Source organism: Pollicipes pollicipes, unplaced genomic scaffold, assembly GCF_011947565.3.
Source record: "Pollicipes pollicipes isolate AB1234 unplaced genomic scaffold, Ppol_2.1 Scaffold_5724;HRSCAF=6776_pilon_pilon_pilon, whole genome shotgun sequence".
Lineage (NCBI taxonomy): Eukaryota > Metazoa > Arthropoda > Thecostraca > Pollicipedomorpha > Pollicipedidae > Pollicipes > Pollicipes pollicipes.
Genome location: NW_023596746.1, coordinates 39,998,994 through 40,011,649, shown reverse-complemented (window position 1 = coordinate 40,011,649; position 12,656 = coordinate 39,998,994). Strand labels below are relative to the sequence as shown.

The 12,656-nt window shown below is 47.8% G+C and overlaps 1 pseudogene; it reads left to right on the top strand.

The window, feature by feature from the left end:
* The first annotated feature begins 2,452 nt into the window (after positions 1-2,452).
* LOC119103038 (histone H3.3-like) lies at positions 2,453-5,833 on the top strand (annotated as a pseudogene).
* Positions 5,834-12,656: the final 6,823 nt, after the last annotated feature.

Here is a 12,656-nt window from a genome sequence, read left to right as displayed (position 1 = left end):
TGACCCTGAAAGGAGACCGTATAAGGTCAGGACTTTTCGAAGGCCGCTAGTTCTTTTTGTGGCAAATATTCAGACGTTTGCGGGTTTAAAGTCGGCCGAATTTTTTTGGGTGAGACTGCGTTTCCCGTCCTTTGAGCCAGCGTTTGACCTTGAAGGGTGACCTTGAGAGGTCAGGACCTTCTGACAGACGCTGTTTTTCTGTGGTAAATATCCTGATGTTTGCAAGTTAAAAATCGGCCGATAATTCTTGGTGATATCTAGTTCTCCGACCTTTGAACTTGCGTTTGACCTCGATGAATGACCTTGAGAGGTCAGGATTTTTTGACGGACGCTAGTGCTTTATGTGGCGTGCATTCTGACATTTCCAAGCTTACAATCGGCCGATAATTTTTTGGTGATATTGCGTTCCCCGTTCTTTGAGCCCGTGCTTAACCTGTGACATGTCAATGTCACGTTTAGTTTGCGGGAAACAGTGTCTCGGCTTACGTTCGACGGATAAAACAAAAAGCCGCCAAACATAACATAGTTTACCCCAAGTCTAAGGCTATGCTTCATTTTAGGCACTAATTTTGACGGATCGGAGTCGTGTTTCCGGCTCCACTGTCCAAGGCGATGGCATCACGACGAATGATAAAAGAAGATTCGACAAAAACACTATGATAAAAGAAGATAGTCTTTTTGTCTGAGCCAACCCTTTCTCATCCTTTTGTAATGTTTCAGGAAATGTTTGACGGCCCATGCCAACATTAGGGGCGGGGACAAGGCCATGACAAAACAAGGCAAGTCCACAGCCGTGGTAGAGACCAATTTCCCTTGCCCATGTTGCACTTTTTTGGTCGACACAGATAAGCTGAAACCTATCAAAATATGCAATGCAGCCTGTGTTCAGAGACAAAACAACAGCAAAAACAATTAAGCGGGAATTAAATGCATGAATGACGTAAATAGCAGCGGCTCTTTATGAAGTCAATTGGTTAATGTGTAGGAGGCATCCTGGGCCGTAGGTCTCGCCTGTGCGATTTCCATATTGATATTCGGGGCGCACTGCCACGTACACCACCACAAACTAATGACGTAGTAACGTAATCTGCATTTTATGTACATGTACGTGTAGTGCGGCTGTTACATGTTGTCTACATCTCAAAGGTCAGTTGCTACAGCAACCGTGTTACCGTAACTGCTAGTTCCGTTCTAGCAGCTGCAATTCTGGTGATAGGAGGACAGTGGCCCCCTGGTCGGTACAGAGACCCTCAGAGGGATGCATCATAACCGGTTTCCTCCATGCTGTGGCAGGCCCTCTGAGCGGAATATCTCGGCCCCAGGAGAACTCTGACGAGCACATTAGACCCTTTACTCTTTATGCAGGAAGCCCTCTGATTAACATTTCCACGCGTCGATCTTGCCTGTCATGAAGAGCAGCCCCAGTGCGCAGGCCGGCACGGAGTCCACTGTTCGGTCCTGGTGATCTCTGCCAGCTGACGTTACAGGGACCCGCATTTCCCTAGGGATCCCCGATCGGTGCAACAGGGTCTTTGGCTGACATTTTAGAGTCTGACCTTCGGGCCGGACTTGACTTCCGGCCTGACTATGATATCTTATGACTTCCGGCCTGACTATGATATCATATGACTTCCAGCCTGTATCACTCCCTGGTGGTGCCAGTGACCAGGGCGGCATCTGAACTCCCGCTCTCAACGCTGAGAAGGACGCAAACGCAGGGCGGCGCCACCAACATTTGATAGGGGAGGGGACAATGTCGAAGACCATCACGACACTTGAGTAAAATGAAATGGATGACAAATCACGAGTTTTTCTAAGTCGTGCTTTGAGATGTTTTAAGTTTGAATCGCCACAGCTGGCGTTCTCTTAAATGATCATTGGCATGCAAACTTCACATGTGCCTTCAGTTGCAACCACTGTAAGGCATAGAGCGCGGGAACCATGGATAGGGGCAGGGGCTGAGATCCACAACATTGGCCACTTGAGAGTTGACTAGAAAGAAATGAGTCGATGGGCTATCATTCCCTCGCCCGCCTGACGTCCGTTACTTCATGGCAGCGGAAAAATATTATCGTCGTGTCGAAGCTTCTTCCCAGCACAAAACGTTATCATCTAGACTAGTTGGCCATATAATGTATCAGTGTATAAATTTTTGTTTGTACGGTGATAAAAGTTTCGTAGGTTGATATTTCGTTTATTTCTGTCCCGCAGCTACACTATGGCTTGTATGCCCGATTCCAGATTTTTCTTTGCTTATAAAAACAAGAACAAGTGAGAAAAATATGACCATTTATCGCAGTGTTGATAACGCATCCGAGCGACACGCTGATTAAGGATCACAGAATTCACATACTCATTCCGGGTCTGCACCACCACCATTTATGGTGTGGTCATTAGCACAGCGAAGCGTTCGTTTGCTTGATGCGTTTTGACTGACGAAAGCGGCTGCGGCATGAACTGGATCCAGCTGGTCCAGGTGAGGGCAACACACCGCTAATCCTGCTGGTCCAGGCGAGAACAACGCACCGCCGCTGTGTTGATCCTCCACTACGTCCATTAAGGAAAGCAAGTTTTCACGTCCCGCCGCACGCGAAAACTGCATTCAGCTGTAGGTGAACTGGCGGGCAGGGCCATGAGAAGACGATCAAGATTGATGACTTCAGGGATAGGATCTCGCACGCTGTGCCTGACCTGTGGGAACGGACAGGGGAAGAGATGCAAATTAGCCACCAGGGGCTACATTTGCCCTCTTGATAAACGAGGAGGGGAGGCTCCACCTTGGCCCTCGGTGGCGTTGCCCTTCTGCATCTCCGTAGGGATGGTATACGCAGTCTCTGTACAAAAAAGTGTAACGAGTTTAAAAAGAAAGAAGAAGTGAATGAAATCGGCCTCTTCAAGTTACATGAGTGACGTGTTACAACGCTATGGACGTAAAATAAAGCGCATTTTGAGCTGGATGTTTTCATGTGCAGTATGCATTGAAAACCCGTACCCGAATGATGACTGCCATTTGTGACCTTGTCGAGATTTTCCAGCGCGTTGTGGAAATGAAACGACGCAATGGCCACAAAATCTTCAGTACCATTTCCTCAGGCACGCGTAGCCAAATTGTCTTCCTCACAGGGGCCAGATGTCAACTTTCGTCCGAAATCATGCGAACTTGAAATTAATTCCTGCAAAATCACCAAGCATTGAATGTAGACCCCCGGCTCTCGGGCTATGTTCCCTCTTGGCCCATCCTTGGCTACGCCATAGAATTTCGTTGAATATTGTGTGCATAGTGTCCGCAATTGCGCACAATAACCAGACGTTGCAGGTCAGGTCACTGACGGAAGCTAGATTAAGTGAATAAGCACACTTAAGTACTGAGAAAAGTTTTGGAAATCAGATATACAAAGCGTATCACGATTGTGTCTGACCAGTTACGATGTAGAATATACGGACCCAATCACCCATGGCAATGCTCTGGAGTTGACTCCCGCCAGACCGGCCAGCCACTGCCGGAATACTCATTGGAAACCGTTTCGCTACAACCTATAAGACCAGAGAATGTTTACAGATTAAACGGAGTCAGTAAATGCACTTGTAACATATAACGGGGCATTTAACGGACAATATTCACCAAGTCCGTCCATACCTAAACAAGTTATGAGGGTTGAAACTTTAAGTATTTTTCTGACACTTATCTTCCCCAACGCAGTCGATTGCCTAGAACTTCAAATTTTTCCAGGTACAAAACGGGTGGTACTGAAAAGGTGCTTAAAATTTAGCGTCGCTCGGCTCGGCCTTTTTTTTTTTGTTTTTTTTTTTGCTAAGCCACGGAAACTCAGAAAAGGGATTCCCGTTCCCCGGCCATCGCCGTCGTCATTGAGGTTTTATGACGCATTCAGCTGCTGGGACTATATAACATCACATGCCTCTCACCCTGACAGATGGGGCGGGCACCGCGGGGACATTCCCCGGCCGAGCCCGGCTGAGACCTTGTCTCCATTTTAAATCGAAGCCTTATCGCACCAAAGCTCTTGAATGACGCCTGTTCAGAAATAGCATGATACTGGATCAAAAGAAGCTTTTAACAGCGAAATTCATGAACATTGAACATTGTCGCACGAATACAGTAGGTACTGGTTAAAGGAAATATCCTATGCTAGCGATTTCATGCAAGGCACCTATATCTTAAAGGCTTCAAGGTGCGCAATGAACAAAAACAAAAATTGTAGGGCTGTGTTTATTTGCGTTCTAAACATTCTGCAAGAGTAAGACGGTAGAAGTGGCGATAGCACGTGACGGCCATTGACGGCGAAGGCACGAAAATGGCAGTCGTTCCTGGGAAACTAAGGGTATTGCATCGTAGCACGTGCACCAAAATTCAAGATGAGCTTTCACTTTTCAATCTAAATTCTGTATATCCAAAGGCTGCAACAACGTAAATTTCAACCATCCAAATCTCCACGTTCTAACTTTGAAGCAGTGTCCTACCCGGTTAGCTCAGTAAAGCACGAGACTCGTAATCAAGAAGACCTTGGTTCAAATCTCTGCTCAACAAATCCAAATCAGGTTTGATTTTCCCAAGGGTTGTGACACATACATGAACGGCAGCCAAGCTTCATCCAGTTCTGGTCAGGAGTTCATAGCATCAAATGACGGCCAGAAAGTTACCTGGCAGAAACGTTATGTACAAACCAGCACACCAGACGAGGACGACAGTCCAAACAAGGCAGGGAAACGGGAAAACCCGTGTGCACAATTTTCAGGGACTCCTTGGTCTGGACAGTCTCCAATGATACCGCCAGATTAGGACCAGCAGTCAGCAGAGAGCTGAGGATGTCCAAGGCAGTACTGGGGTGCTCGGCCTCCCCCGAAAGTGTATGAACTGACCGGGACAGGAGGAAAGCAGAGAAGGCCAGAAAGGGTGGTTTGGGGGTGTGGCGGCGTAGCAAGGGCTGGAGGCAGAGAAAGCGAGGGTATGTTTTTGCTCTGATAATTTTGAGATGCCTCTTGTTAAAAAAACAGGCTTTGTAGATGCTCGCATATTACCAATATTCAGACCTAGGAGGCACCCTGCAACTAAGCTGAACATAACCGAACAGCAAATCAGGCACGGAAGACCCTTTCCTGCATCAGGAGACTCGTTTCTGGATAATGAGACCAGCTTTATGAATAAGGTGGTCCATAATCTAGATCAAGAGACCCTATTCCATTTAAGCAGCCACCGGCGGCGTCAAGAAGCCTCACCGCTACCGTCCGGGCACGGTGGCTCTTCGCGAGATCCGTCGCTACCAGAAGAGCACGGAGCTGCTCATTTACAAGCTACCGTTCCAGCGCCTGGTGCGAGAGATTACGTAGGACCTCAAGACAGACCTGCGCTTCCATAGCAGCGCTGTCATGGCTGTGCAGGAGGCCAGCGAGGCGTACCTGGTCGGTCTGTTCGAGGACACGAACCTGTGCGCCATCCACGCCAAGCGGGTGACCATCATGCCTCAAGACATCCAGCTGGCGCGTCGCCTTCGTGGCGAGCGTTCGTGGCGAAATCATCGAATTCGTCAAAATTCGTCAAAATTCGTCAAAATCATCACGCTTGCTGGCCCGGTAGGACACTGTTCCAAACTAGAAGGCTGACCACCTCAGTGTCATGTGGGCATGTCACGGGCAACCAACCGGGTCCACATGGGTAGCCCAACTGGGGCCCATGTGCGGCCAACTGTGACCCACATGGAGCCCCTTGAGCTGCCTAGTTGGGACCCAAACGGGAATGCCCAGATGACACTCAAATAATCACCCCAGATGGGCCCTAGCTGGGCACCAGCCATCTACCCTCTCAGATTCCATCTGATGGATGAACCGCCATGATTCCAAGGAAGCGCTATGCTTAATCAATAATAAGCCAGGTCAAGGTTTATTCGCCATGTGTTTGTCCGGAATAGCATCGGCAACAGGAACGTTGTACAGTCCATACGCAAATACTCTGTTGTCGTGCCGATGCGACGATCAGCAGACCATTGGACGGACACTGCACTGCCGTTGCCGCCGTCGTCAGCGCGGTGTTTTCTGCCGCCGTCGCGGTCTTATCCGTCGAAGCCACCTCCTCTGATACATTCTCCGCCTTGCTGCGGGGAACACCGTGGCTCACTGTGATGCGTTTGATGGACCCTGAAAAATGATGTTCGTCATCTGGATCCTCACTTCACGTCCTGGGTGCGGATGACAATCAATATCTTCAGTTTTTGGCACTGAAAAAATTGATTCCATGTTCAGTCGTGTGCCTAGTTTGATATGATGAGAGCAGTCATGTCGAATGTCACTGCAGAAATGTGAATTGAAAATGCAACCAACAACAACAACAATAACACACACACACACACACACACACACACACACACACACACACACACACACACACACACACACACACAGACACACACACATATATATATATATGTATATATATATATATATATATATATATATATATATATATCACTCACCCTATGCATGCCACTTGTTCACTACCCATACGCACTAGATGGTCACCGCTTGGAAAGCTGCCAGCAGATTCGCGGTCTGGGCGTCTTGCTGGACACCAAGCTCACCTTTGCCAATCACATAGATTCAGCTGTCTCAAAAGCAAGCAGTATGCTGCGTCTTCTCATGCAAAGCGTGCAAATGCCGTCGTGCCCTCGTCAGGCGCGGTTTAATCACAAGGCTTTGCTTTAGGTCTTCAACGCTCACGCGAGACCATTGATAGAGTACGGCAGCGGTATTTGGAGCGGTGCTGCCGTTTCCCATCTCGCCCGGTTGGAAACACCACAACACCGCTTTCTATTATGGCTGGGCTCGAGTAGCCAGTCTCGGTGCCCTCCACTGGATTATGAGCATCTTCTCGCTTTCTTCAAAACATCATCTATCAAGGCACGCTTCACTCAGTCTGACATCTTAATTCTATACGACGTGTTTGATCACAGGCTTGAGTGCGCTCACCTGACATCACTGTTCCGTCTGGCTGCGTCCGTCCGGCGTTCTCGGTATATCGGCCTTTTCCACCAGCCATTTGCGAGGGTCAGCACTGTTAAAAAATGGATTTGTCGCAAGACTACCCGCTGTCTGCAATACATTTTTGCAGCATTTCCCTCAACTGACTTTTCCATTCAACCAAATCATTCCGATCTCATTTGTTCAGGTTCGCCGGCACACGTGGAACATTTTCTTGATAAATTGATGCGCGACTGTGTGTGTGTGTGTGTGTGTGTGTGTGTGTGTGTTGTGTTAAGGTTTTTATTTGTGTGTGTATGGTATACTTATTGTTCTTAAAACTCGACTGCTTCCGTAATTGGGCTTTTGCCTGTGGAGTGCTTATGTCCTAAATAAGCAAATAAACTAATATATACATATACTTGCGTATATATGTATGTTTTGCGTATCATATACTGGAAATTTGCATGACTTTATCATTCGCATAATATTGTGCTGCGTTAGAGCCCGTAACCTATAAGATCTGACTTGACTTTCACAAGAAAACGCATTTTTAAGACTCTTTGGATATCAAAATGATTGCTGTAAATTTTTGCTTTGAGAAACAAAATTGTGAAATTCTAAAATGTTCAAAAAGGTCACGTGATTTTAGGTCATGAGGTCATAGTTTTGAATTACGGTGAACCAAGCTCGAAATAGCCAAAAAAGGTGCATTGGACCGTTGCAAGATCAACAACATATAGTTTTTTGCAATTATGATAGCTTTGATTAAGTTGTATGCTCTTGAAGGCACCCTCGCTTGTTGATCCCTAAAAAATCGCCGAAGCTATTTCTCCCTAGTAGTTGCTATGATCTTTCTAAAACTGGCACAGCTGCATTCCGGGCGTAGGGCAGCCCGTTACTAACATTGAAAGCGACATAAAACTATGAGGTATTATTCTGGGCACTCGGTCCGTCGATTTGTCGTGGAATGTCCTTAATGTCGCTCTCACCCGTGCAGAGACAACATCCGGTAGCTCTTTTTTTGCGATAGTATCTTTAGGCCTATGCTGAGCTTTTCAAAATGAAAGCCCCATTTTTACTTCAATTATCATGATCTCTTTTTCAGCAAGGTATATTTAACAACTTCTGAAGCAGGCAGCATGGTCGCCACCATGTTCTGAGCCTTGGGGTGCTCAGCCATGCACCCCTGTGACTGGCGCTCTGAGGAGGCGCACCTGGCGCATCATGAGTCTCACCGACACCTATCAATGGCGTGATCAAAGGTTTGACATCGGAAGCATCGGACCGGATCTGAAATGTGAAACCCGACTGGAATCGAATGATAACGTACTTGGACCTTTAGTGGCAGAGGAGGGACGTTGCAAGCGAGTGCAATGCCGTCTGTGTCGATGAGTCGGCCGCTTCTTTCTTCGCCTCATACGTTCGGAAACCATCACTCCGTGCCGCTTCAATCCCTCCACGACATCATTCCCCGACACTCCTCGCATATCTCAGCACATTATCGCGCCTTTGGACCAGGGTAGGTTTGAGACGAGGTATTAACATCGCGAATGGAATAATTATCATTCGGACTATCGCTCTCGCCTGGTGTATTAGCACGCATACGCTCACACACTATACACCAGACGAGGACGAAGTCCGAAGAACAATAAGTACATCGGTGATATCCTTGGACGAGTTTCTAGAAAAGTGCTTTGGGTGCTTGTTCCACGATGACGGCCATCCTTAAGGTACGTTGAACTTGTAAGCGGTAGGTGGGCTCCTTCGTCGTTAAAAAATGCCGGACATCTTTGTCGTTAATATAGGGAGCCTCTGTGGACCCGTCGGGCAACTCCCGACCTTGCGTGGGATGTCAAACTTGATAAACGTTTGTTCTCATTGGAAGGTGTTCAGGCTGGAGGGCAACGTTTTGTCATCAGACTTGAGCGTGGCGCACTGAACTGTCAGGTATGCAGGCAGAGGTGAGTCAGAATGGGCTGGAACTTGCATAGAAGTCAGTGGCTCAGGAGGTGGTCGGAGCGTACCGTTCGTCACAGCCCGGTGTCCAGCGTGGGCAATCCTGTGCAGGCTGGAGGAGTCGTCGACGGTGTTGACTGAAGCATTATCCAAATAAGTTATTTTCTAATCTGACACCGGGGCTCCAAACCACCGCCATGCCCAACTGCGAGACGGAGCAGCACTGTCTCGGGTGATGGCCATCGCCAGGGCTACCTCAGTACTATGCGGAGCGCACAACGCCTCCCACACAGCCAGATATAATCGCGGAGACATTGCGCGTTTTGACCGCAGTTCAGCGCTGCCGCCCCTGACCCGTTAGGGACGCACCTCATCGCTCTGCAAAGGATGTGTCTCTCCCTGCCCAATGTTCAAGTGGGATGCCAGGTGAATGAGGAATCCATGTCGCAAGTGAGGTGAAACACTTGCCTCACCAGCCGCAATATAAAACGTGCTTCGCGCGAAAAGTTGTTTGTCACTGCAGACTGTTTTCCAAGATGGCGTCCGAGTTTCCGGTGCCGGCGATATGTTTTCATTGCGACCGGTCGGCGTAAACATGGCTGTGTTGGACCAGTGTTCGGCGCAACAGCGGGCGGACCGTCGATCCCCATTGGGTCCGGACTAATGTCCGTAAACTAGCGATTTACTTAGCGATGTATTTAGCACCGATTTCCGATACCGCTGAAAGCGCGTCAGATGTTCAATTATGGCACGGGAACACCGAGTCAGGCCTTTATTTTGCAATATGACATCACCTTTATGGTCAAATCTGACTTCAAAGGGCGAGGAGCTCCACATCAAACAAAACCCTACCGGCTGATTTCGGACTTTTAGATATCAGAATGGTCCCCAACGCAGGAACTAGCCTTCGTTTGAACGCATTAATCTCTCAACGTCATTCTTCAATGCCAATCCAGGCTCAAACGACAGGAAAACTCATATCACTCAAACGCTACCAGCTGATATCGGATTTTCAAGCATAAGAATATTTGCCAGCGCATAAACAAGCCTTTCATTAGCAAGTTGTGAGCTCTCAAGGCCCCCTAAAATGTCAAATGACACCAAATACACATGACCCGAAAGCTACGGGCCGATTTTGTTTTCTAAAGATGATTTTAGTATCCAGCGCATAAAGCAGCGTCCGTGAGCTGTCCTGACTTCTCAAGGCCATTCTTTAAATTAAAATTCAGGCTCACATGATTGGGAACTCCATATCACTCGGAAGTTGCCGGCCGATTTAAACAAAGTATTCCGACCTTATGTCCGCGCAAACTCTTTACATGAAGGCATGATTCCAGTCATGATAACCTGAATTGAACCATGAGAGGTGGCCTTAAGATACCAGGACTCTCTGACGGCAGTTAGACTGAAAATTTGAAATCCACCTGTAACTTTTGGGCGTAATGAAGGTCGCCTGTCATATAAGCTTCAATTTGGCTGGAAGGTTGATGTTGAGAGGTCAGGATTTGTTGACAGACGCTATCATAGGCGCTTAAGACGATTTTGACGTTTAGAATTCAAAAAAGGCCGTCAGATTTGTGAAGACATGGTTTTCGCGTCATTTGACCATCGCTGACCTTTGAGATGTAAGATATTCCATACGGACGATAGCCTATGTGCTAATGATTGTTCTTATATGTGTAAATCTGAAATCGACCGGTATTTGTTTTGTTGATGCCGAGTTTTTATCTTTTGAGCCTAATTTAACATTAAAGGATGACCTTGAGAGATCGCAACTTTTTAACGTACGCTAGCTCATGTGCTGGTGATAATTTAGATGACTGAACACACAAACTCAGCTGTAACTTTTGGATGTTATGAAGTTCTCTGTTATTTGAATCTGAATTCGACCTTGAAGGATGACCTTCGGAGGTCAGCAGTATCAGGTCAGGCCTTATTAGGGCTCCTTTCTCCTCCCATCTTATTTTGCCTCCCCGTGTGGGGTGTGGTGGCTGCTGCCTGCTATCTCATGCGGATGCAAAATGTGAAATTCGCAGCCTGGATTATCTCGTGGACACAGGGCCGCGACCACATTTCATCGACCTAAAGAATCGCTTGAATTGGCGGGGCATGAGTGACCTTGTTACAAACTGTGACCACATTGGCGCCCTCAGGGTCCTAAATGACCCTTGCGCCCCGTTGGCGCTGGGTCGCTGCCCACCCACCCACCATCAGAATGTCACGAGGTCAATGGTGACTGCCGCTTTGAAGTTGACCGCTTTCCAGCTCAGCATCCTGGAAACTGAAAGACAGTTGGATTTGCACGCACGGCGTTGCCGTAGTGTACGGCTTTGTCCTGGCATCTCCGGCCGCTGCAGCTTCCTGGGGCCGCGCTGTGTTCGCGTCTAGACGATGCCTATGCGACGCAGAAGCTGGCGTGCTCTTGTGCGCTCTTTTTACATTATTGGCGCTTTCGTCTTTGCCGCTTTTTCGTCTATATCATAAGACATCAAGCTCAACTTGAATCAAAAATTAGGTCAGAACTATTGACCGCTTCGCAATGAATCCGTAATATTGATGATCTGAATACTGGCAGACACAGTCAGAGGCTCTGCTGTCGAACGCTGCGGTCACATGGTTTGATTTAAAAACTCGTTGATAGATGGCAGCAGAATCGGCAAAGTGCCACGGGGTTCTGGGAATAAGTGGTAGCCGTGATTCACCGCATCGAAGCTTACCTGGCCGGGCGGACAGGATTACGTTGGCACGTGAGACCTTGGAGAGGAAAGTAGAGGGAAAGGCCCGCCTTCCAAACTGACCGCTCCCGCCAGCTGCGTCTTTGGGCCAGGTGGCTAGAGATCCAGCAATAAGCGTGATATGCCGCTTGCAAGGTCCTCGGAAGCCTATGGTCAGTAGTTTTACGACAAACATCACATACGTAGGTATTGATTATAAAATTACTGCTGTTTGTGTTTTGTCACACCAAAACGTGTTTTCAACATCCTGGTTTCTGAGCAGTGACGGGTTTTAGCAGCACTGCACGACGAACCACGGCCGGCGCGGGCACCGACGATTCTGCGGACCGCGCACGCGCGGAAGTCTGAAACTGCTATATTATCGGAGCCCAATATTTCAGATGCAAACGCACAAAACTACGCACCATTGTACTTAAATTCGAACAAGGAACATGCTTATTCATATTCCATTTCGATACGCGGCATGGTTTTGTACATAGGCACATCATAGAGCATTTTTATGACGTCTGAATCGCTGCCAGCTTGGCCGTGTTTGAACCAAACTTGTGCTCGATGCTATTACACTGAGTCGTTATTGTCGCAATGACCATATCTAAAAGTTTCAGTGATGAAGCAACAAAACTAAATGATGACATTGCGAAAAAGGTGTACACAGTGTTTCATACCATAGGGACTTAAGCTTTGGCCACCAAATTTGATACGTTAAACGCCATGCAAGTTTTACCTCAATGGCTTCTGCTTTCAGCGGTATTTCTAACATTCCAGATGACAGGGCACTGTACCCGCAATGAAAATACTCTAGTTTACCAGCAATGTCAACGGAAAAAAATCGGGTTGAGATGCGAACACGACTCAAAACCAAACGTCACCTAGTCCTGTTCAGGACGCCATAACACCTGACAACGGCACTCGGCAGCGGCACAAAAGCTCCTCAACTCTCAAGGCCGCCTTTTAAGGTCAATGTCAGATTGAAAAGACGAGGACCTCAAGCTC